Source organism: Pogoniulus pusillus, chromosome 8 (assembly GCF_015220805.1).
Source record: "Pogoniulus pusillus isolate bPogPus1 chromosome 8, bPogPus1.pri, whole genome shotgun sequence".
NCBI lineage: Eukaryota > Metazoa > Chordata > Aves > Piciformes > Lybiidae > Pogoniulus > Pogoniulus pusillus.
The window spans coordinates 29,144,022-29,169,904 of NC_087271.1; the positions used below are offsets into that span (position 1 = coordinate 29,144,022).

General features: G+C 38.8%; 1 long non-coding RNA gene across 1 annotated transcript in view; it reads left to right on the forward strand.

The window, feature by feature from the left end:
* The window catches only part of LOC135177616 (uncharacterized), a 227,558-nt gene extending 206,476 nt beyond the window's left edge, over nt 1–21,082 (forward strand). The window contains exon 5 of the long non-coding RNA XR_010303116.1: nt 21,067–21,082. This is a non-coding gene — a long non-coding RNA (uncharacterized LOC135177616). The remainder of the gene's footprint in view (nt 1–21,066) is intronic.
* Nucleotides 21,083–25,883: the final 4,801 nt, after the last annotated feature.

The window sequence follows — 25,883 nt, forward strand, 5'->3', positions numbered from 1 at the left end:
CCTGGGTCAAAGAAAAGTCAGTGCAGTGCAGGGGGATCCTCAAGTGTCCTTATCTCTCTCTTTTTTTTTTTTCATATTTGCAACTAGCATTATTCACATACAAACAATGTGAACTTACATGGCAGAACTTAACACATGTGTTTCTGAATGTACCTGATGCTGGCTGATGGGTGAATAATTCCTACGAGTAGAATTCATGTATCGTCATTTTTTAATGCAATATAATTCATGCTACATTAATTCAACTGAGAAAACAGCACAATCTGAATCATAGTTCACTTCTAATTAAATTAAAATCACCTTTTCCCCTAAACATTCACTGCTTAACCATTTATTTCTTTGAACATTCATTTTAGACCCTTTATTTAATTTTTTCCTTGTGGTGTCACAGAACCTGTTCTCAATTAGCTGTTTTTTCACTCTTAAGTCAAGGCAATGCAATACTGAATCCACGCAGTACTGTCTGCAAACAAGCAATTAGTGACTGAGGCATGATCACAGTGAGATAGATGATGGTGCCTTCATTTGCATTCACATACATGCACTCTTAATGCACATTAAGAGTTATATTGCTAGCTATAGGGTTTTTTTTATTTCCCATATAAATACTTGCTCAAATTATCATAGGAAGTTATGTGTCATTAGAATAAAAGTAGCTCTCTTGATTAAGTTGAAATTTGTATCATTGAGGGATTTGGAAGTTACCAAAAAAGACTTTGGAAAGCTGTTTTCCAGGACACGATTAAGGAGCAACTCCCTCTTAAATGTTAGTAGGTATTTCCAGTCATCTTGTTTCTTTCAGAATTAATTGGAGGGTCAATAATTTGTCAATGCTAATTAGCATGTAAACAATACCACAACAACACCGGAGACCCTAGGATCCATCCTCTGCTGAGGTGTTAGAAAAATCTTCAGGACTCTGGTTGAGAGTTTGGTGCTGGAAGCTTCTTGTGACCCTCTCGGACAGGCTTGCAAATTCCATTGAAATGCTGTAACTAGATGGAAAAGTGTTTGGAGCGGTTTCCTTGCCCTTGATGGAAATTACCCGTTCCCAAGATACTGCTATCTTGTTTTTGCCAAGGACAATATATCCCTAAGGCTCACAAAGCACTAGGGAGTAAGGAAAATGTTTGGCCTTTAAAATAGATACAAGTCAGATATGTTTAAAGGGAAAAAAAAAAAATCCCTGGAGTGAGAATCTTTGCAAGTTTCAAAAGTTCACCTTTTTCAGTTGGTACAAGCTGAGCAGTGGGCTCTCCTTGGTTGTACGTTCGGCACTTCATCCACAAACAAAGCATAAATATTTCCAGAAGTCCCATTTCTATATTTATTTTCAGAGTGATGTCACTTCCTTCTTTTGTACAGCAATTTTTTTTTGTATTACTGGAGGACTTCAATCCAAAGTGAACTCAAAGAATACAGGGACGCAGCTGGTGTGTGAGCTCTCTAACTGCAGCAGTTTTCACTGCTAACTGAAACAATGTTAGTTCCCAGTTCCTCACCCAAATTCTCTGTCCTTTTTTGGTTTAGTACAGGCTAAAGAGCACATTTTTTTCTGGGGAATCTCATGTGAAAATATTGACAGCCACTCACCAGGGAGACTCCAGTAGCAATTACTGTAAACTCTACTTCTCCGTCCAATGACATTAATATTTTTAACAGTTGTCTCTCAAAAAAGAACTACACTTGTGAAGATCAAAAATGAACATAACCATGTAGTTCTCTGTTATCTTTGAAATATTTTCTGCCCCAGATCTTTAAATGTATTCTTAAGCACACAAGGAATATATATTTGATGCAGTAAGTTTATCTGAACCTTTGATCATACTTCCATCTGTATGAAAATGTTTTATTGCATTTTACAGAAATGTGTCACATTTATATACCTTTTTGTTTACTCTTTACCACTTTATCCCCCAAAATAGGGGGGGATAGGAGACAGAGTGTTTGGCAGCAACATAGCCATGCTTCAACTTCCCAATGCACTTTCCTCGTGGAATAGGAGGCTGCTTAGTTTATAAATATCTTCTCAGCCTCCCGCTACTCAAAAGGCCAGTGCTGCTGGGGCTCAATCACTGGTGGATAGACAACCTTTCCTGTCTGGCTACAACAAACAATTGCCAGGTTTTACCTGCTCCTGCAGGAGTCTGAGTGCATTAACTGCATGATAGAGCTATGTTCAGGAAAGAAGGGATATGCCACTGCTTTTATATCCACAGTGTGCAATTAGCTGCATTTGTATCTCATTGACAATGTTCTCTAAAAACATTTTACCAAAAAAAAAAAAAAAAAAAACCACAAAACCCCCCACTTGTTTCCTCTTCATTTATTTACAAAATAGAACAGAATAGAATAGAAATAGAATCAACCAGGTTGGAAGAGACCTCCAAGATCATCCAGGCCAACCTAGCACCCAGCCCTATCCAGTCAACTAGACCATGGCACTAAGAGCCTCATCCAGACTTTTCTTGAACACCTCCTGGGATGGTGACTCCACCACCTCCCTGGGCAGCCCATTCCAATGGCAAATCACTCTCTCTGTGAAGAACTTCCTCCTAACATCCAGCCTAGACCTACCCCAGCACAACTTGAGACTGTGTCCCCTTGTTCTGTTGCTGGTTGCCTAGCAGAAGAGACCAACCCCACCTGGCTACAGCCTCCCTTCAGGTAGTTGTAGAGAGCAATGAGGTCACCCCTGAGCCTTCTCTTCTCCAGGCTAAACAACCCCAGCTCCCTCAGCCTCTCCTCATAGGGTTTGTGTTCCAAGCCTCTCACCAGATTTGTTGCCCTTCTCTGAACACATTCCAATATCTCAACACCTCTCCTGAATTGAGGAGCCCAGAACTGGACACAGTACTCAAGGTGTGGCCTGACCAGTGCTGAGTACAAGGGAAGAATAACCTCTCTTGTCCTACTGGCCACACTGTTCCTGATACAGGCCAGGATGCCATTGGTTTTCTTGGCCACCTGGGCACACTGCTGGCTCTTGTTCAGCCTGCTATCTACCAGTACCTCCAGGGTCCTTTCTTCCTGGTTGCTCTCCAGCCACCCTGTCCCCTTTAGAGCAGGGCTTGCTATCCAGCCCAGTATACTGGGTGATACTTTAAGGAGCCAGGCAGAAATTCAAAGTCACATATCCCTCCAGTGATTCAATCAGGATTAAAGCCAGGATGTTCTTTCTCCTTCTTTCTCCCCACTTAATCAAATGGCCTCCCTTGCTGCTGAAAATATGTGCCTGAATTACAATGGTTGGGAAAACTGCAGGAGACGACAAAGACAATAGTGTATCACACCTCCATAGCCTTAGAACTTGGGGCAAGTCATGGCAGAGTTAGCAGATGGTTACAGATAATGTGGGTTTTTTTTCACCAGGAAAGGTCAATTTAATGTGAGAGCCATATCAAAAAAAGCTCAGTGCCCTAAAGCTTTGCATTTATCCCCTAAATAAGGATTTCAGTAGCTAGTTTTGTAACATTTTGATGAAAAGCTGAACATGAGTCAGCAGTGTGCATGCATGACCTAGACAGGCAACGGTGTGCTGGGCTGCATCAAGAGAAACATGGCCAGCAGGGCAAGAGGGGAGATTCTTCCCCTTTACTGTGCTCTTGTCAGGCCCCACCTGGAGTACTGTGTGCAGTTCTGGAGCCCTCAACACAGGAAGGACATCAAACTGTTAAGGAGAATCCAGAGTAGGGCCACGAAGATGATCAAAGGGCTGGAGCAGCTCTGCTACGAGGACAGACTACAAGAGTTAGGGCTCTACAGCCTGGAGAAGAGAAGACTTTGAGGAGACCTTGTATTAGCCTTCCAGTATTTGAAGGGGGCCTATAGGAAGGCTGGGGAGGGACTATTTACAAGGCCTTGTAATGACAGGACAAGGAGTAATGGATGTAAATTGGTAGAAGGGAGATTTAAACTAGATGTTAGGAAGAAGTTCTTTACAGCGAGGGTGGTGAGACACTGGAATGGGTTGCCCAGAGAGGCTGTGGATGCTGCCTCCCTGGAGGTGTTCAAGGCTAGGTTAGATGAGGCCTTGAGTGACCTATTCTGGTGGGAGGTGTCCCTGCCTATGGCAGGGAGTTAGAACTGTATGATCTTAGAGGTCCCTTCCAACCTAAACCATTCTATGACTCTATGATATTAGTTTGGGGAAGTTCTATATTTGCTGGTTTAGATAAGGTATCTTTGAGTTGATACAGGAATTTTGTGTTGCACTTCCCTTACTTTCTGCATTGCTAACTTATACAGGGGTGCTCTCATCAGTAGTGCCACTTACTTTCAAACTGTTACGAACATTATTTTGAAGCACTTAAAATATTTTCATTTTAATGACACATAATGATAAGACAATTATTTAAAAAGGTGTTCCTATGCAAACCTAGCAACTTCTTAGGAATCTTGGAGTTCCTTAGAAAAGCACTAAGACAATAAATTCAAACAGCATCTAGACTAATTGTGAGCCTTTTTTTTTTAAAGAGCATTTTACTTTGCTATTTAAAAGTGTTTTCATAGTATTTTGGCTAAAGGAAAGTAATCCTTATGACACAGCAATTTTAGAGCACAGAGGGCAGGAACACCCAGCATTGGATGAACCTTTGCTACAGCAATGCCACAAGAAAAAAAGTAATCACTTCTATAATATAGAGAGTGCTAAGATCATGTACTAGCAGTACTCTGAATGTTAATTACAGAATCTTGAAGTCTATTCAGTATTACATAAAGAATCAGTTGAATGACCTGAGATCAGCTGAAATATGAAAAGGCTTCTTAGTCTGCCTTTGTATCCTGATGGAGGCACTTTCAATCAGCAGAAACCAGTACATTCATTTACTTATTAGGAAATTATTCACAAAGAGAACTCCACTATGAACTGTGTATAGAACAAACTAATCTGGTGTCTCTCCAGGATAGATGTCCACCTAATGTCTGAAATTTGCAAGATAAAAGAGAAATTTTGCTGATGTATAGATGCATGCTGATGTTGAATGACTACTAAATGACAAAAAGGATCCAAAAATTCACCACAAGTTTTTCTTGCTGATAAAACATGCTTCATGTTCGTTTTGGGGAAGGGAAAAGAATGTAGGAAAAGCAGGGCTAATCATAAAACCAGAGTGTGTGTTATGGATAACAACTGAAATATATAATGTAATAAGAAACAACCCAGCAATACAGCAAACATTAATAATGCCACCAAACTTCAGAAAATCATTAAAGCACTGAAATTATGACTGAATTTGCCCTGATCTGAGGATCACAGAGTATGATTTTCTTTCCAGTGATTTCAGGAATTTAAGCAAATGTTTTGTAACAGCATTTTGAGTAAGCTTCTCTTCTAAAAGCCCAGAATAGTGCAAGAAAGAAAATAAGGAGAGTGATAGTGGCAGGGGATTAACTGCTGAGAGGAACAGAGGGACCGATATTTCAGGCAGACTTTTCTCATAGGGAGGCTAATGATAGGAAAAGTCTGAGAGATTGATTATGGCTGATCAATATATGTATGGAAAGAAAAGTTTGTAGGCACAGTCAGACATTATGAAGTTTTCTATTTAGAAAAACAATTTTCTTCTTTTTTCATGTGTGTAAAAGACAAAAAGGGTAATATAATCCTCAAGTCTAAGCCACTGAAAGCTCAATGTCTGCACAGCACCATCACTAGAACTGATGTCCAGAACAAAAATAGATGGATGTGGATGTGATGAAAGAAGATATGACCCTAAAAATATTATATGCATGAATGTTTGTTTGGAAAGCCAGACAGAAAACAACAAAACAGAAAGAGAGTATGATTAGGAAAAGATGTTCTTAATTGCTAGAGTATATTTTGAGAGGTTAAATATTTCTATTGATATTTTCTGATATAAACTGGGCCAACTAGTTCAAAATGGCAAGAATTTTTTAAGAGGAGGAAATTGTTACAAGCTTTTCTTTTTCTTCTTCCTGGTATAGTATTTCTTAACTCTTTAGCTGGTGTAGTGTTTCTTAACTCTTCAGCTGGTGCAGATTCAGTGCAAGAGCTTTGCCATTTCCCTGCCTTGAAGATCAACATAGCTACATTTTAATAGAGTTCTATGATACATGGGGTTAATGACTGTTATTTGGGGATTCTTCATAATGAAATGTTAATGTATAGCTAGAGCATAATGTGTAAACATAAATCATTAACTATATTAACATGTATAAGTATAAAAGCCTGGATGAGGCACTTGGTGCCATGGTCTACTTGGTTGGACAGGGCTGCCTGATAGGTTGGACTGGATGATCTTGGAGGTCTCTTCCAACCTGGTGGATTCTATGATTCTATAGTTAAGCATAACCTGACTGTCCACTTTTTGAAGTTAAAAGTAACAATATATGTGTGGGCCCCATTGCCATTGGGATGGATGTAACTGCAAACACATAGCCACAAACAGATTTTTTTCTTAAACCAAGGAAAAGCCTGGGAAAATTCATACAGCTTTTAGCCACAAAGATTTCAATACTAAAGTTAACTCAGGATAACTGTGAGCTGTATGAGTTTCTACCCTGCAGGGGCTGCTGCCTGTGCAAGGCAGCGAGGCTGGTGGTGGCCTCCCCAGCCCAATGTCCTGCACGGTTCAGATGTGAATGAATATGGGAACTCCTCAGGTCCCTGTGCAAATTACTGCATCCATCAAAGAAATTATAAATGCTTCTCTGTGAAGAGTGGGGAAGTAGCAAATATGTACACCAGCTCTGTAACGGATTGAAAAAATATTAAGTAGGAAATTTAGGTTATTGCTGGGTTTGCTTCCAAAGATTCTTTAAAAAACATTTAAAACTCTGTTTTAGCTGGTAGGTACATTTACAGGATTTCTTAATGCTGCATCTCTAACAGAAAAAAAACCCCAAACCAAAACAGCCCAGATGAACAGTATAAACTGTAGAGAACTTTCAGGGTCCTTCATGCTTCGATTTCATGATTTCTTGGTGATTGTGTGCAAGTTTGTTTTGAATTATTATTTGATTAAGACAGGACTTAAAATGATCTGGATGCTTTCTCAGCACAGAAGAGCTTACATACCTTGTAATTGCCTCTAATGTATTCCAATTTTTGTGTGTGTCTGTAACTATGACATCTGGTTCTTTGCCAGACTTTTTGGGTGGCATTGCTATACGCTTCATTTTCAAAGTGCTGAGTGATGCAGTCATGAAAAATACCTCCTCTTTGCCCATTAAAAAAACCCAGTTATATCAGTGATGTTAAAATTTATGTTAAGTCTATTCAGTGAAACATAAATAGTCATCACTCTGAGAACTTGTTATGCAAGGCATGATCCTGCAATATGCTAGGCTCTTCCTAGATATTCTCAGCACCCTCAACTTTTAGTGAGTTGCTCAGCACCCTCTAAGATCTGGCCTCAGAGAAAGAGCATGAAAGAACCCAAAGCAAACTGGCAAACATTCATCTGCTTATTGTACAACTTTTCTTCTCTCTCTAAAGTAACAGTTCAAACAAAGGATTAATTTAGAAAGAGAAAAAAAATAATTAAAATTGAAAGAAAAGGAGGCAAGAGGATGTGTGAAAAAGAATGTTAATATGAGTATTTGAAGAGGCAAAGAAATTAGAGATGGAAAACCTGGTTTTTTTTCCTTTTAAATAACATTAGGAAGGTTGTAGATGTTGTTTAATATTGTCCTTGAAAATTCTGTAAGTTGCACAACCCCTTCATAGATGCCAATTGCTGAAACACAGAGTTGTGATTTAAAGTGACAATGTCACCTTAGCTTTAGTCCAAGTGATGGATTTTGTTTTGAAATGGGTTTTACCAAACCAAACACTGAGATATGTTTGCATTTGGTTTAATTTTAATTAAAATTACTCCAGTTAAAAATACCACTCCCATTAAAATTTTATATCTTCTAATGTGAACTCCAATGGGCTTTACAAGATACAAAGCAGTCAGAAACAGAACTGATGTGTCTGGATAGCCAAGAAAGACACCAAAAATCCCAGAGTATGTAGATAGCTTTGCATATTTCTTTCATTTTAACTAAACGGCCGCAAACAACATAAGCTAAGAAATTTTAAAGCATATTCTTAATAGATTGCACTTGGTTTATGTGAAAAGCTAATATAGAATCCTACATTCCTCACTTTCTTTTCAATTTTTGTTGTGATAAAGTATAAAAATGTGAGGCAGTGGATTAGAAAGCCTTAAGTCTTTATTTCATTAGATTGCATAATAAATCAACTTAATTTATGTAACAAGCTTATTGTTAAATTCTCTAGATTCATTAAAGCTCTGGAACTGCATTCTAATAACAGAATATGACCTCTTTTCCTGGCTGTTTCATCCATTTTCAAGCTGCATACACCTCCTTGAATATGTGTTAAAGTGGTAGCCTCATGTGACAGGGAGATTTCATAAAGCTTTGAAGTGTATCATTAAAAGGGACACTGTCAATTTGAATTTTTTCAAGACAACCAATTTAAAAAAACTCTTCAATGAAGAAGAAACCTTCTAATTCCTAGGAAATGTCCAATTTTGTTTCTCTCTGTTTGGAAGCATCATTTAAGAGACCAGAGAATATTACTATCATAGCTATCGTTATTAATCATGAGCATTTTCACATTCCAGCCCTCGAATCCTTTTTTCTAGCAGGACCTCAGCCCAGTGCATACAGCCAGCTTCTGACTCATTTTACCATTATTTAAAAGCTTTGGAACAGGACTTGACACAACAGTGCTTTGTCCTGTGTACTGCAAGTTTTTGTCATTCTTTGATTGCTGCCTGTTGTTTGGAGAGGATTTTTAGGCCTGAGCTTTCCAGTGCCTCTCTCCAGCAGACCACTGCCTGCAGAGACCACACTGCTAACCAACCTTTCAGTCATGGGTCTTTGACAGACAAGCTGTGCCAGATGTAGCTGTCCTGATTTCAGATATTCATGCTCACAGCTGTCCATTTTACAGTTCTGCTGGAAATTACTGTCAACCTAAGGGACAAAAGAGAGAAGCATATGCCTGCATTTGTGCCACATACATTTACACCGCCTGTTAATTTAAACTGCCAGTGAAAGAGCCTTTGCTCTAATCTTCTGGATTGTGGATGGGATGATGATCTTCCAGTAGAGGGATGATGATCTTCCAGTAGAGGGGCAGGGTATAAAGCTAGGAAGTGGTAACATTCAAAACCGTGACGACTTTGTCATTCTGTTTATATGAGCCAGAGCACAAAGTACCTGCACTGAGTAAACAGGAAAAAAAATAGACTGAAAAAAATATCTTTAATCTTGCTCAGCTGTACAGCGTGACAAGTTTTCAGATGAGAAAGCAGCATTCAAGTTCCCAGTGCCCTTTTAATGGCTCAGTGAAATACATTTTATTTTCCCCGTAAAGTTGTTAAACTGTGAATATTTCATCCGAGCGATTAAAGTTACTTTTTACTCTTACAAATTGGGCACAGAATATTTAAGCATAAGAGAGAGAAGGAAGAGTAGATAAGATAGTATCTGACAGTTTATGGGAATGTGTTTCAAATTAAAAGTAAAGCATGTGCATGCACAGATGAATACAGCTGTGGTTTCCCTTCAGCATTAGGTTATGTTCTTTTATGAAAGAAAGGAGCGAAGGCTCCTGCTACTCTGTTCAAAGGAAGAACGTTTATGTACTTTATATAGCACTTTTTATACTGCTGTGTTATGGTATGTAACATACTGGAAGTTCTCAGTCTCTGATAGACCCCCAAAGGGTAGACATGTAGGTCTAAGAGATGAAAAAATCAAAGACACGATCTCTTGACAGAATTATATAACCTTCTCACACCGCCTCTGAACTTCATTGAATCCTCGAGGTGACAGAAAGCTGGCAAGCTAAGTAGAAGCAGCTGCTCCTGATGGCATGCCTAAGATATATGAATCTATTCAGTGTGATCAATGGCTGAATGCTCAGCCGCCGAACTCATTGATCACCACGATGACCTCAGTTCCTGCTAAGTCCATCAGACTGCTGTGGAGGCTTTAAGGAGAGAGTGGAAGACAGAAAGCAGGACATAAACAGCAAAGGGAGGAGAAAGAGAGAGGAACAAGCCCTCCTCATAAAAGCTATTCAGGAAATTGCAAAGCTCATTACTATGTGTGTGGTACTTGATCAAACTGAAGTTTGGCTTTAAGGTGCATACCTGAATAAATGCTGAGAAATTCTGCTCTATGCAGAGTCTGGGATTGCCATGGGAGCCTGCCTTCCTTGAAATTTCAGACAGGCTGAGGGGTCTATGGTCTCCATTCTCCTTTGTCAGTCTCAGCTATAACATGCACCTCATTTGTATATCCTCTCTATGAATGCTCTTTAAAATATTGCATGTAATAAACAAATAGCAACTCAGAGTATATGCCAAATTTTGCCAGAGCTCAACAAGCAAGCAAATAAGCACAATGCTTATTATGTGAACATAATATTTCTTACAGAGAAGGACGAGTGAGTTTTATTAAACGCGTTCAAATCATTTACAATTGAATTGCTTCACAAAATGAACTATTTTAGTACAGTCACATCATGAAAAATGACTTTGTTTTCATGTACTTGAAGTTTCATAAGATTTATCTAATTTTTCTCAGTTCACTAATAAAAATACCATTTACAACTTCTAACTACAAAACTTGGAAAACTCAAACGAGCTGCAAAAGGCCAAGCTGGATTCCTTGTATCTCATGTGTCCTATTATTACTAAAGATGCTCCTAGTTAAACCTTAGCAGATTTTCTGCTACCCTTCATTGGGATTGCTCAGTTTTAGTATAGCACAGAATTTAAGTGCACTGAGACTGTGTAAATTTCCTTGTTGATACAGAAAGCAATGCCAAAAGAGAATTCAATTCACTCCATAAGAAATGGGAATAAAAACACTTTTTCCAATAAAGCAATTATACAGAAATGTGAATACACACAAGGGGCCTGATCCAGAGGTAAAAGCCTCTCCCAGTTACTTGGAATCTGGATTTAGTCCAAAGAGAAGATCTGTTGAACAAAACCAGTACATTTTATGTTGGCACAATTAAGCATGGAATTGCCCTGTAAAGGCAAATGTCTTTGAGGCTATTGATTAATTTACAGTTAGTTTTGTTTCACAAAGCTCTATTCTGAAGGAAAAATTGTCTCACGTATACAAATTGTTTAGTTTCATACAAAAAATCTAAGAATCTCAGCCAGTTGCTTTTAGTATTCATGATGCACCAATTAGATTATAAGACTTGAGTTTAGTGTTTAAAGCCAAAGTGCTCAAAGCAGAAGATTAATTTCTGTCTTCACCAGGAGAAAGCCACATCCCTGACTGTTGTATTATTCTGATGCATGCATTAATATTTCTTTTGGTTTCATTTTCACATTCTTTCATTCTGTAACAGTCAGACTACAAATACAGCCACTAGCGAGGTGTAGTTTCCAAGCACATAAGATCAGTGGAAGAGATGCTTTCTTTTGTCCTAGTGCAAACTGGGAGTGCTTCTAGTGTTACCATTGGGATTACAATATTGCAAAAATGAGATAGAATTACATTTTTAATCTTCCTTCCTACCATGTCTTCATACCCTTTCATATCCCTGTCTCCAGATCCAAATGCCCTTTGATTTTTGTGAACTTCTAAGTTAACAAAGATGCATTGTCATGGTGATAACTGCTGGATGACACTGTCAAAAATAACTGAATTAACTGGTTATAGTACAGTTCCTTATTTCATTATGTGACTGGGATATTGAGACATCTCATTTCTCTTTCTCAGTGGAAAACACACAATCATTTACACAGCAAATACTTTCATTGTGACATACATTGTTTTAAGGTTTCAATGAAAGGAAATAGTAAACCTGACAATTTTACCTATACGGATAAACAATCTGTGTGGTTTGTTCAACCTCACCTCTACTGAGTGCATCTGTTTGCACCTGGGTAAAATGTGATTTGAAAGTCTCAATTCAGTATACATTGAACACAAATTACTAGTACTGTTTTTTGTGATCGCATCTTTGATCTCAATATGCAGACCTGTGGCTGTGCCCATCTAAGGTGATCTTTGTAGGTTTTCGTTATATCCCTGTACAGGGTTAACACTCCAGGGTGAGTAAACCCTGAACCTGACTCTAGGTGATGGTTAGCCCACTCCCCCTTCCTGTCCCATAAAAGCAGGGGGACTTCCTGTTCCTCTCTCTCTCTCTGCCTCACTTTCTGCATCTCCCTGAGTCACTCTGCTCCCTGCATACCACAAGGCCATCACCCACGAGGTGGACAAAGCCATCACCATCACGATGGGGTTGTATTGATACATTTTGTATTTGCTTTCTCTTCCCTATATCCTTTGTAACTTCCCTACTTCAGATACTTCTTTTAATTTATTGTTAAACTTTTTAACTTCCAAATCGAGTGAGATTCATTTATTTGGGTGTGCTTTCCTTTCCTCTCTCTCTCCTTCTAATTCCTTTCTTTGGGAAAGGAGGGGGAAGAGGGAAGGGCACTCTGCAAATTGTTATTGGTTCTATCAAATTTATCTGAGTCTCTGGAAATTTAAATTAGAACTGAGACAATCCCCCAGTATTGGAAAACAAAACAAAACAAAACAAAACAAAACAAAACAAAACAAAACAAAACAACAAAAAACCCCACAAAGCTACCAAACTCCTCTTTTGCATTCAGCTTCAGAAATGGTGGATCATGACAGAGTGTAAAAAATTCATTCTCAAGATGATATCACATACTCCACTGATTCCGGATGTTACTAGATGTGCTTGTCACCACATTTCTAACCTGGGTAGATCTCTGTCTTACTTATTTCTGTGCTCTTCTGTTACATAGTCCCATCACCCCTCTCTGTTCAGTACTGTAGATTAATGAGTTTGATAGATATTCCATCTATTTTTATTTTACAGGCAGACCAAAAAAGAAAAAAGCATGTCATTTTGCTTGGGACTCCCAACACCTATATGATTTTTCTTTCAGTTCTGCAGCAAAAATGGGAGCACAGTCAGTTGGTCCAGAGGAACCTTTAGACACACACAGATAGATAAATTCCCGCTGTTCACTTTTGTCTTGCCTGTAGGCATTTTTTCAACAGTTTTCAGTTCAAGTGCACTTTTGCCTCTTGTTTAATTTTATTTTGTCTAACAACATAATAATACCTTTAGGGAATATTAGTGCTACAGTAAGAGCATGCATAAATTCTGTATATACATACATATATGTGTGTGTGTCTAACATACATTAAAAAATTAGCAATGCCTTCTCTGTAGCAGTTCCACTCACCAGCTTGGCTGAGCTGTAAAATAATAATATGATCACTTGCATAAACAAGGAAAATGGATATTGTATTGATTAGGCATTATGGAGAGGGTCTTTAAATTTGAGTAGAGTTGAAACTAAGCAGCTAGAGAACTCAGCAGAAATTGTTCCACACAGTATATCAAGTAGTGTGTCTTCAACCTGGGGAGAGGGAGAAGACTTAGAGTGTGATGGTTTGGGTGTTGCCCGCTCCCCCACACTTAAGAAAATCACCCAGACTAGACTCAGCAGCTGGAAATTAGAGGAAAGAAGCTATATTTACAGCTTACCACAGTATACCAGCAGATATTTACAGTCTATACAGCTATATACAGAAATATACAAGTTCCAAAGTAATACAGAAACACAACACCTCTCCCAGAAACCAGAGTCCCCAGGAGGGACTCCCAACCACCCTTCCACCTCCTCTTCACCCTTCTACCTTACCCCAGACTTTGCTTTATGTTCAAGGTGAATTTGGAGAATCGGCCACAGCGGTTAGGAAGCAGATGGATTAGACAGACAGCAGGTTAGAGACAGAAGTGCATGCAGCCAGAGCCCAAGAGCAACTCCATTATCTATATTTATGTTCTACTTTTTATACATCTCAGCAAGTCTATGAGTGAAGTAGACATCACCACTGTTTCCTTTTCACAGCCTATAATCTAATTCCTCTCACTAAAATATCCCATCTAGGCTCAAACTAGTACACCTGAGGCAGAGTTCTCACTTACATTGACTGCCTTCAGAACCTGGCCTTCCCTCTTCATCCTAATGGTCGAGTTGAAGACAGCCAATGTAGAAAATAAAAATTAAAAGTGAAGAAGATGTAAGAGTGAGCTATGAGGAGTTTAACCATCAAACTGGAGATTCCTCCTTAGCTGCCATCTAATTCTGGGGCATCTTTCTGAAGAGCTCAGTACAGGGTTTTGTGGTGGAAAATTTGGCATCTCCTTAAGGTAACACATCTGTACTGTGGACAACCTAGTCTAGTTGAGCATGGCCCTGCTGACTGCAGGAGTGGGTTGGACTAGATGATCTTGGAGGTCCCTTCCAGCCTGGACCATTCTATGATTCTCTGACTAATGTGTTTAGCACCTGGAATTTGGAATCAAAAAACCTGAAACTCTGGAGTTTTAGTCAGCTTTGAATGTTGCTGTCAGACTAGCCAGTCTCTCTGTCACACAAACCTCTCCCTTCTTTGGCAACCATACCATAAAGAGATCTGCAGCAGCAGTCAGTGCCAGACTCTGTGTCTTGTCCTTGAGGCAAGACATTCAGGCTGCAAAACACTAGTGTCAGGGAAAATGGATGTTCCTCCCAAGAAAATGTTTTGGTGGACCGAGAAGAGGCTCCACAATGGATATCTGGAATACAGCAGCATTTGGATAAACCACTTGCAAAGAGCAGGGTGGTGCTGGGCAGAGGAAGAATGCCAAGAGCTCTTTCACTGCCAGAGGGAAAGGAGATCCTGCCAAATTGTCAGAATGAGTTTTTTGAGTTTATAAAATAATCTAGTTTATTATGCTCAAAATGAGGGAAGGGAGGAGGTTAGGCTAAAACAGAGACTAAGGAAAAACCTACTTGGAGAAGGAATGAAAAGTGAGGAGGAGACAAACTGTTTTTGAAACATTAAAGGCAACTTCTGGCAAGAATTTGTAAACTGCTGATAAGAAGCCTAATAAGAGCCGTGTGTGCCCTACAAAACAGTGTGGCATGCCTTAGTTGAGAGATTACATTGTATTTTACCCCACTGTACCCTGTGGAAAACACACCCTCATAAAAAAATAACTTTAGAAAATATTTAACTTCCAATTTTACAAACAAACAGGAGAATGGTTTGATAAAGTTTAAAATACTTTAATGAGTCTGCTTTTTTTCCCCCTTTTTGTATAGGTAATTTATTCCTAATATTTGCTGAGTAGCTCTTTCTACAGTCCTAGAGAAGAATGAAAAGTATAGGAAAATATGTTTCAGAACTGGAATGTTTGTGGTGGACATGTACATGAACAGTCCCAAATATGTAAATCCTTAATTCAGTTATACTTCATAAATTCATAACATTCACAAATTAACAGGAATATTCCCATAATAACTGTCCATTTCCATATCTTTCTGATAATTTCTGCTTCATGAGTCTTTTCTCATATAGTCTTTCAGCCCATAAAGCCACTTTTCTTCTCTTCTGTACTACAGTAAAATTGTTCAAGGTGCAGAAAGCATCCTCTGATGATGAGGCACTGTTCTATGGGATTTTTTTCCCTATCTTTTACCAAAGTCTCCAAACAAGGAATGTATAGTTTGGCATAGATTTCAACTTGTGTTTGGCATAGATTTCAACTTGTATGTGGCATAGATAATTTCACCCCTATGAAACTGTTATTATAAAGACTATGTGTGATGGTTTGGGTGTTACCCACCCCCCCCACACATAAGAAAATCACCCAGATTAGACTCAGAGAATGGAAATTAAAGAATGAAGCTATCTTTACAGCTTAGCACAATATACAAGCAGGTATTTACAATATATACAGCTACAGACAGAAATATACAAGTTAAAAACTAATACAGAAACACAACACTCTTCCCAGAAACCAGAGTCCCTCGGAGGGACTCCCAACCACCCTTCCACCTCTCTATCTTATCCCAGACTTTGCCTTACGTTCAAGGTGAGTCTGGAGAATTGGCATGGGGGGTTAGGAAGCAGACAGATTAGTTAGACAGCAGATTAGAGAGAGAGAAGTGCATGCAGCCGTAGGCCAAGAGCAACTGCGTCATCTGTGTTTGTGTTCTTGGTTTTATACATCTCAGCAAGCCTATGAGTGAAGCAAACATCACCACTGTTTCCTTTTCACAGCCTATGATCTAATTCTTCTCACCAAAATATTCCAGCTCCCTTCAAACTGGCACACTATGCATCAGCTAGTGGAAACTGGTATAGCTCTTCCCATCTTACCTGAATCAGATTAAAATATTTTTTTTAAGTTAAATAAGTTACAATACAAACTTTTTGCAATCTTTCAAGATGTATGGATACTGGAGGTTTTAGGTATAAGTTGGGGGGAGGGTTTAAAATTTTTTATGTCAGTACAGAATTCCAAACTCTGAACTTTAAATGACCTTTACATCCTCTACAGGACAAATGTCATTTGGACACATTATTAAAATGTAAATATTTTACTATAGATGAGGCTGCAGGGAAATACCTATGTTAAACTACTGGGACCAGCAGATGGACAGCTATGAAGAATGCATGTAGATGCAAACAGCAGTCTAGAATATTTTATTTGATGCACCCCCCCCAAAACTAATTGACTAAGTATAGTCTTCAGAATATGAAGAATTAAGTTTTAATGCCTTATATGTATCATTATTTCCTATACATCTGACAATAATCAAGTCTAATTAAATCTATCTAATGCATTTCTAATATGTTTTTCACCATAGAAGCTAGGCATCATTAGCAACTTATCTCTGTTCCCAGATTACCTTGGTAGTGACATCTTTTCAATATTCTATGTCAGAAATATCAAGGCTTCCCATAACCTGAATTTAGTCATCCATGTGTACTTTTAACTCCCTGGCTCCTCTTGCTGTCTGCATTTCGATTTGGAGTCCCCAGGATCTGCTCATCACTCCAAATTACTTTTATTTTAGCCTACGATCCGGATTTCTGGGCCAAGAACTTTAAAGAACTATGATGTGCTCTGATGAAGCATTTAATCAGGACTGAGTAATCAAACAAAAAGCTTTTCAGGGCAGGGTGGAATATGGGAGGAGCCATATTGTCTGCCCCATTATTGTGTTTCCTGTTCTCAGCTTTGAAAGAGTTCCTGCAGGGACCAGAAGACCTGCCCATACCTTGTTGGAAGAGTTCCTGAGTAAGTAGAAGCAGTGCAAAAAGGGAGTGGTGGCATAAACCAACATAAAATCAGCAAAGTAGGAAAGATTTTAAGTATATGCACTTTTCACCTCCTAAAGCCTTTGTTGTTGGGGTGCAAAACTCTCTAGAAACATTTGTGCCTCTGGGTGAGGGGCAGGAGAAATCTACCCATTCATTCCTAAGAGGTGTTATCAGACGCATCAATGTTTGGCTGTAAATTTGACTACATTGCTGTGGTGCACAGAGAAATGAGTGAGGAAATATCTGATTAAAGTGTACATTGCTGCTGAGGCAACTGAATGTTGCCATAGCAATTGAGATTAAACGTGCAAAGAGATGAGATAATTAAATCTAACCCCTTCAGTAGTTTCGATAGTCAATGCACTGCCAATAGGAAAAGGTATCTATAGGTTTAAAGATAACACATACTCCTCGTGGAAGCACTCCTTGTTGGTATTTTGTTGATCTCTTTCTAAAGGCATTGCTTCAGGTAGCTAATTCAAATGTTCTCTTTAATAATCAAATACGATTTTGACCTTCGTCTGTAAGAGCCTAGAACTTTTGCTGACTTACTGTATCGTGGGAAGTGTCTACTCTAACTCTCCAGAAAGTTTTTATTGCCTCTTCCTCTGTGTGCAGTACAGTAAAGCCTGGGCTGTCATCTCAAAGCTTACAGTTCAATAATATCTAGAACGTGCTGCCCTCTTCAGGAACGAGCGATTCAGAATAGGTGATTTGTTTATCGATTCAGAAATGTAGTGAGGAAACAGGAACTACAGAACCGAGTAAGCTGGATCTTCTCAACATTTGAAGTGCCACTGCCAGAGACACTGGAAGGAGTTGCAACATCAACAGACGATTCTGATTTTAAAAAAGGAGATACAAAACTCGTTAGGATTTCTTAACGCAAAATTTGAGAACAGGGTGATCATATTTACATCCACTCAGATTACTTATTTCAGCCAGTGAAAGCAAAAGCTGGGAGAAGCCTTGACTCATGTCTAAAGTAGCAATTCTGTATTCTATATGCTGGCAAATAACCTGTTATTAAAAACTATTTGTGCCCAATAATAGCTCATACATTAGCTGTCACACTATACGTATTTTACTTCCAGCTACTCATCTAAATCTATGCAAGGATTTAAGCCACAATTTAGCAGAATATTAAAACATGCACTTAACTTTAAGCACAAACATTGCTGCAGTGACTTCAAGGGGATCTTGAGTCTGGATGCTTGCACACATGGCTGATTGGTAGGGAAGAGGCCGGCAATTTTCAGTTCTTATCTTACAACATTGCAAGACAACAACATGTAGAACCTTCATAATTAAGCAGTTAAGAAAACAAGGCAAAATCTAACCTTTTTGTGAATGCAGCTCTTTCTGAAGTCAATGAGAACATTTGTTCATTTATGAAATGTTGACATTTTATTGGTTTACAAATAGCTTCGAAAACAAAAGAGGGGGGAGAGGATGACTCAAAAGCTCTGTGAAGGAAAGGAAACTACCAGTTTGTGGAAATGGATGCATTTTGGTGGTGGATTAATAGTTACCTCACTCAAACAGCATGATTTGCAGGCTGGGAGAGCTGAGGACTAAAGATGTCTGGGAAGGACACAGAGGCTGGTGCTTCGTGGGAATTTGGCTCAACTGGGAGGCATGTTCAAGATGTTTGTTTTAGGCTTATGTGAAATACTGTTTCTTTGAGGGGGAGTCTACTTTCCTGCATTTCACAATTGAAGTTAAAGAGATATTCTGTGCTGCTTCTCACATGAAGCAACAAACACAAAATGTAGGCCCCAAAGAATGAAGCAAAAGTGGCTTTAAGCCATTTCTGTAGATGTTCAGATTCAAGGCTGGATACAGGCCAATGAATCTCCACGTAAACTAGAGCAGCCCTCAGGGACTGTTCTAATTTACATTAGCTTTATCCAAGCTCCCTATATCTTGTGCTGTGCTGCAACCTAGATTACATCTGTATTTCTGCAGCACTGAACACCCTGGAAACTCCCTTTTTGCTCAAGGTAAACTCCTTGAACGGAAATAACTCCTGTACCATACCGGGGAATTCTTTCCTATCTGGACACTCCCTTACCTGTAAACACCTGTATTTCATCCAGCACTGTATATGCAGTCATGGGGAGAACATGGAGTCAACCTTTCACTTGTTTTAGTTTTCCTCTTTAAATGCAAGTCCTACTCAAACATCAACATTTTTTTCTCAGTGGTTTGTGACTGTATCTCTTCATTACAATAACATCTAAACACATCTGTAAAGTGAATTCCTTAATTCTCTCCCTTGCCTGTTTACTTTAGGATGTAATTTTCTTAAGGAATGAAAATAGTTAAGAATAATAAATGGATTTCAATTTTCCTCCCTTCTTTGGCATAAAATTTTTAAACTCTGAAAATCATGTGCAAAGCAAAAAAGGCAGATTCTTATACGTAACCCTGGCCACTTCAACAGGAGCAAAGTGTATTCTGTGTGAGAAATTATCTCAGAATTTAGCCTACTATCCTGAAAACTTTTTTTTCACCAACTGCACAACTGGGACATAGAGCAAAAGACGTTAGAAAAATGTTAATCCTCTCCATGTAGATACTGGGTGAAACTGGTCACTCTGTGTTCAGCCTTTGGTCAAAATAACAGGTAGCAGTGATTAATTTTTTCTAAAGCAAATGGAATAGCTACAATGTCAGATACGAAGTCGATTGAAAGGGATAATAGAAAAGAAAGGGGGAGGGGAAGAGAGTTAACTAGTATCCATTCTTTCATTTCCACATCTTGAGTACTGTGTCCAGTTCTGGGCCCCTCTATTCAAGAGAGATGTTGAGGTGCTGGAACGTGTCCAGAGAAGGGCAACAAAGCTGATGAAGGGCCTGGAACACAAATCCTATGAGGACAGGATGAGGGAGCTGGGGTTGTTTAGCCTGGAGAAGAGGAGGCTCAGAGGTGACCTCATTGCTGTCTACAACTACCTGAAGGGAGGCTGTAGCCAGGTGGGGGGTGGCCTCTTCTCCCGGGCAACCAGCAACAGAACAAGGGGACACAGCCTCAAGTTGTGCCGGGGTAGGTATAGGCTGGATGTTAGGAGGAAGTTCTTCACAGAGAGAGTGATTGGCATTGGAATGGGCTGCCCAGGGAGGTGGTGGAGGCACCGTCCCTGGAGGTCTTCAAGAAAAGACTGGATGAGGCACTCGGTGCCATGGTCTAGTTGACTGGCTAGGGCTGGGTGATAGGTTGGACTGGATGATCCTGGAGATCTCTTCCAACTTGGTTGATTCTATGATGATACACTTCTATGATGATGATACGTCCCAGTTAAAGCACGCTGATGAGCCAAGCTGTGTGGTGTACTTAGTACTTTCTCAGTAGCCCAGTCTAACAACTGCAAGCACATAACCTACAAGCAATCTTTTTCTAAAGCAAAATGTAAAGGCTGATTACTGTAACAACTGTGAAAAGATGTTTTTAATTATAATATAAATTTTGTAATGAGTTAAGAAGAAAATCTTTAACATTTCATTGATAATTGTCTCATCTTAATGCATCATGCAAATTCTTTACCCTCTTTTCTCCCACTCTGTAGCAGAGTGACAAGAAGCTCATGGGTTTATTTTCAAAAGCACAATCACAAGTTGGAGGCCAAGATCCTATGTCTGTATTTTATGAACACTATGCATATAAATTCCAGTTGGCATGCAGTTCCAAATACAGATAGGCACAATAGCCTGTGCTTTCTTCTAATCTGGTACCTTCTAAGTATATGTAATATATATTCAGAACTGCATTAAACTATTGATCTATCATTTGAACACATATTTTCATTTTTTTTTGTTTTGATGCTGATGCATTGTTTGGCAGCTAGAATCCCTGCAGATAAGAGTATAATAACTAATAACATTTTCTTTGCTTTCTAGGGTACTTATGGCAGGATGATGAATTCCATCTTTTCCAGAATGGTAAGCAGAAAGCTTTTTCTGTTTCTGATAACAAAGAATGTAAGATACATTCTTGTAGGAAAAGACTGGCAAATTGATTGAGACAGAGCTGTAATGTACAATTTGATAATTTTATGGCTTATAACATGGAAAATATTTGAATATTCAAATCCTATAAGCTACCTAGAAAATATCTGCATAACATTATGCTAATTATTCAAAAGAAAAGAAGTTAGGGTTTAAGATCGTTGCTAGAAATTCTGATGGCTCCAGAACTCTGAACTCTTTATCTTTCTTAATATGTATTATAAATTCTTATAATCATAAATACATTGTTATACTGGTGAAGAAGAGAAATATTTAGACTCATAGAACCAGTCAGGGCTGGAAAGGACCACAAGGATTATCTAGTTCCAACCCCCCTGCCATGGGCAGGGACACCCTGCCCTACATCAGAGTGGCCAGAGCCTCATCCAGCCTGGTCTTAAACACCTCCAGGGATGGGGACTCAACCACCTCCCTGAGCAACCCATTCCAGCCTCTCACCACGCTCATGCTCAACAACTTCCTCCTCACAGCCAGTCTGAACCTACCCACTCCAGCTTCGTTCCATGCCCCCTAGTCCTGTCACTCCCTGATACCCAGACAAGTCCTTCCCCAGCTTTTTTGTAGGCCCCGTTCAGATACTGGAAGGCCACAATAAGGTCACCTCGGAGCTTCCTCTTCTCCAGACTGTACAGCCCCAACTCTTCTTTAGGCTGAGAGAGGGTAAATTCCACATAGCATGGACTACTTATGGAGCAAAGCTGGAGGGGGGTGGATTCAGACTGGACGTGAGGAGGAAGTTCTTGAGCATGAGAGTGGTGAGAGGCTGGAATGGGTTGCCCAGGGAGGTGATTGAGTCCCCATCCCTGGAGGTGTTTAAGGCCAGGCTGGATGAGGCTCTGACTACTCTGATGTAGGGTAGGGTGTCCCTGCCCATGGCAGGGGGGTTGGAACTAGATAATCCTTGTGGTCCTTTCCAACCCTGACTGATTCTGTGATTCTAATTCTGTGATTTGAATTGTATAACATTGGTCTTTATTTATGCTTCACTACTGCTTTGCTGTACCTGTGATTTTAGAGAATATGTAGTTTCCAAATGTAGACATCATTTCTGAATGCTGTGATGCTGTTTAAAAAAGATAGTTTCATTTGTCATTCTCTTGTTTTATCAGTGAAAAGGCAATATTTATTTTGCCCCTTAATCACAATATCTTTACAAGCAAATAAAAAGAAAAAATCATCATACTGTATTTGTAAAGGTCATCCTAAAATGACACATCTGAGCAAACTACGCTGAATCCTATGAGTACGTTGCTAAGGAGGAATGTTTTCCAACAGGTCCTGGGCTTTCACTTTACAAAAAAACCCATAAATAATTCCTTCCCACTACATAAAAACATAGTTTGAAATCAACTTAAAACCACCATGAAGTGAAACTACTGTTAAAGTAGAAAGAAATATTACTCAGAAAATATCCCATCGGAACACAAAATCTGACTTGAAATGTGACTGCTTCTTAGAGTTGCATTTGAAAGATCTTCCATCCAATCCCAAAAGGAGCTCTAAACCCTTTACAAAAGGAGACTGTTCACAAACAATGTGTAAGAGCTTAGAACCGCGATAGGTTTAAAATATGTGAGGCTTATTTTTATGTAGTCTTTGATGGAAACAGTATCAGAGCTGCCCGTGTTCAAGAAAACCAACAGCAAACCACAAGGTTTTATGATGAACTTTAGGAATGATGACTTGATTTCTGAAAAATGTGGAAGGTTGTTTGTTCTTTGAAACTTTTCTTCTAGGAAAGTAGACGCAGGTGAAGCCATTTGGTTTTGACCTATTATACATAGTCCCTTCGTAATAATAATGAGTTCTACTTCGGCAAAGTCTGTAATGTAGTTTTACCTAACTGCTAACGGGGTATTTCAGGATCTGGGTTGAGGATCCTTTAGCAGCATACCTATGGTTAAAGAGAGGGAAAAGTCAAGTTGAACTGGGGGGAGGGGTAAGTTTGTTTTGGTTTGTTTTGTTTTTAAGAAAAAAGGCCAGTCCAAACAAGCATGAGAACAACATTTAACCTTCTCCATCCACAAACAGAAAAATGTTCAAGAAGAACTCAAGAGTCATTTTTAATCAAAAAGATTAACTATGTGACAGTGAAGTATGTTTGGGATTAAACGATCAAAGGGCCTGTCTCTTTTGTGTATATTTGCCTATTAGCAGTAGGTACTTGGCACAAGGATCATATGTAGGTTGCAGCCACAGACAGACACTTGCACCGCATACACCCTTCTCTGCAATGTTCATTAGGCAATAATATTGTCAAAGCTAAGTGTTTACCAGCAGCTTTAGTCTACTTAAAACCATTTTAGCCTGAGGCTGATCTTGTGAAGAAGGCTTGGGGGAAGGGCAGAAAAGAGACAGAACATTTCATTTCTCATGAAAACAAATGTATTCCGGCAGTATCCTGATTTGAGGTAATTTACAACTCTAAATTTGCATGTTAAGTGAAAGTATAATTATTTTTATTTTGAGGCCAGCTGTGTGATTTACACTATAAGCAATGAAGATAGGACAAAGACTTGGACCTTAAGGGTTACTACAACAAAGGCAGTAAGAGATTATTTTTGTGGAAATTAATTTTTATATGTAGAGCCATGTACACCTCAATGAATCTTCCCTGACTTGTTCAGGAATATGGAGTTGCTGTGCTGATTATGGATTTCCTTTATGTAAATATTAATTCAAATACAAATATATTTTCAAGTTGGATGGCTTTTGTTTAAGGAGTGGGAAACTGAGCTTCGTCTCATTGCTCCCTTTAAATATTACCAGCCTTTTTTTTTTTAATCCTAAACCAAAGATAAATATCACAAAAGAAAATAAATTGTGGAATATGATTAATAACACTTCAAGAAAATACACTTTCCTTCTTATTTCTAACTCTAGCTGTGCTTAATAAATAAAGATTAAATGCACATTACTATGAACAGTCACAACATCTAGATTTTAATCTAAAAATGGACTTTTTTTCTATATGTGTTAATAAATGAACTGTTACCTCAAATTATTCCTAAACATATAACATTTAGCGGTAGCATTTTATTAAATATATAAACATTTTGTTATGAATTTTTAATTCCACTTTTAATATATGGAAAATCACATTAGATAAACCAAGAAGAGAAAATTCCCACTAATGTACATGGAAGACCACTGAAGCTTAAAAATGAAGAAAACAAAAAATAGTTCTCACTTTCCTCTCAATTAAAACTCTATGCAATTACTCTCTTAGATTATAGATCTCTTCTGGGACTCTGGTTAGACAGAACTTTTAGGTTCATTTCACAGAAATAATATTCATCTTAATTAGCAAAAACAATTGATGGGCTTTTCTCTTTTTTACAATAGGGAGTTCATTCAGTGTACTGATTACAAGTAGTAGATTATCCTGATAAATGAAAAGTTCTTGTCTTTCTGAACAGCAGCTGAATATGTTATCTGTCTTCAGCCTTGTAGCTTCTTTGTTAGACATCACCTTGTTGAGACAGAATGACTTACTTGGAAAGTGGTTGACCCGTTTTTCTTCTTCATTTTTTGTCTGGCACTCTAACATTGCTGGGCATTATGCCAAGCTGGATTCTGTAGCTGTTTATGACTGCGTTCAAGGTTCAACTATGCAAATCACCACTATTAGCCAAAAAAGCACAACATATTTGTGTGGGTTTGGGTTGGTTTTGGTTTTTATATATATATATTCTTATAGCTCAGAAGGTCAAAGTGTTTGTTTTCACAATTTAAAAACATAGCTTGGTATCTAATGACCAGTAATATTTAAATAGATTGTCACCTTGTAATATTTTATTTAAACTGAACTTAGGACACAAGCATTTTTCCTCATATGCTATAGAAGAATCATATAGAGCACAGGAAGAAGATATATGAGTTGAAGTGCAAAAAATATATACAGTTTTGTGTGTTTGTAAACAGCTTAGCTGTACCACACAGAATGAGATGAAAATAAAAGGAAAACGAACCAAAAAAAGTCTGTGGAGAGTGCAGTCTCCCTCCTGAAGGTGCCACTGATGAAGCCTGCTGCGTGGAGCTGCACAGAAGGGCAAGGCCCAAACACCTTCCCTGCCTGCAGCCCATTCCATTTGTCTGCAAAATTTCTCTTAGCTGGAATGAAATCATATCTGAATACCAAATCAAATCCCTAGCTAGTACATCTTCACAAATCTTTGTGCCTCTGTTATTTTCCAGATCTGTATCTATTCAGCATCTTTTTGGTGGATTGCAGTTGTAGGCAGACGCAGGGTGCAATAGTCCTGTAGATTCATTCTTGCACCAACCATTGAAACTGTGGTGGTTTGATAGGCTGCAGCTTGGGACATTTCTGTTGGGATTAGTATTGGTCTCTCATTCCTGCTGCACTCCCTCCCCACCCCCAACCACCCTACTTCCATGCCATTTCAGCAAGACGTTGCTACGGAAGATCTTGGGGTTGGGTTTGCTCTGTGTTTTGTCCATACTAAATCCTGATTTGAATCCTCTGATAATCATATGCACAGGCTGTCCTGGCCATTGTCATCCTGCAGATTCGCTGTTGGTTTGGCTCAGTTCTTCAAAGTAAGAGTGAAAATATGTTTATAAAACTAGCAATAGCATACATCATGTAGTAAGAAATGTGTCTACATAAAATCAAAATGTGATTTAAACATGTATAAAATGATCACTTATAAGCAGAATTTGAA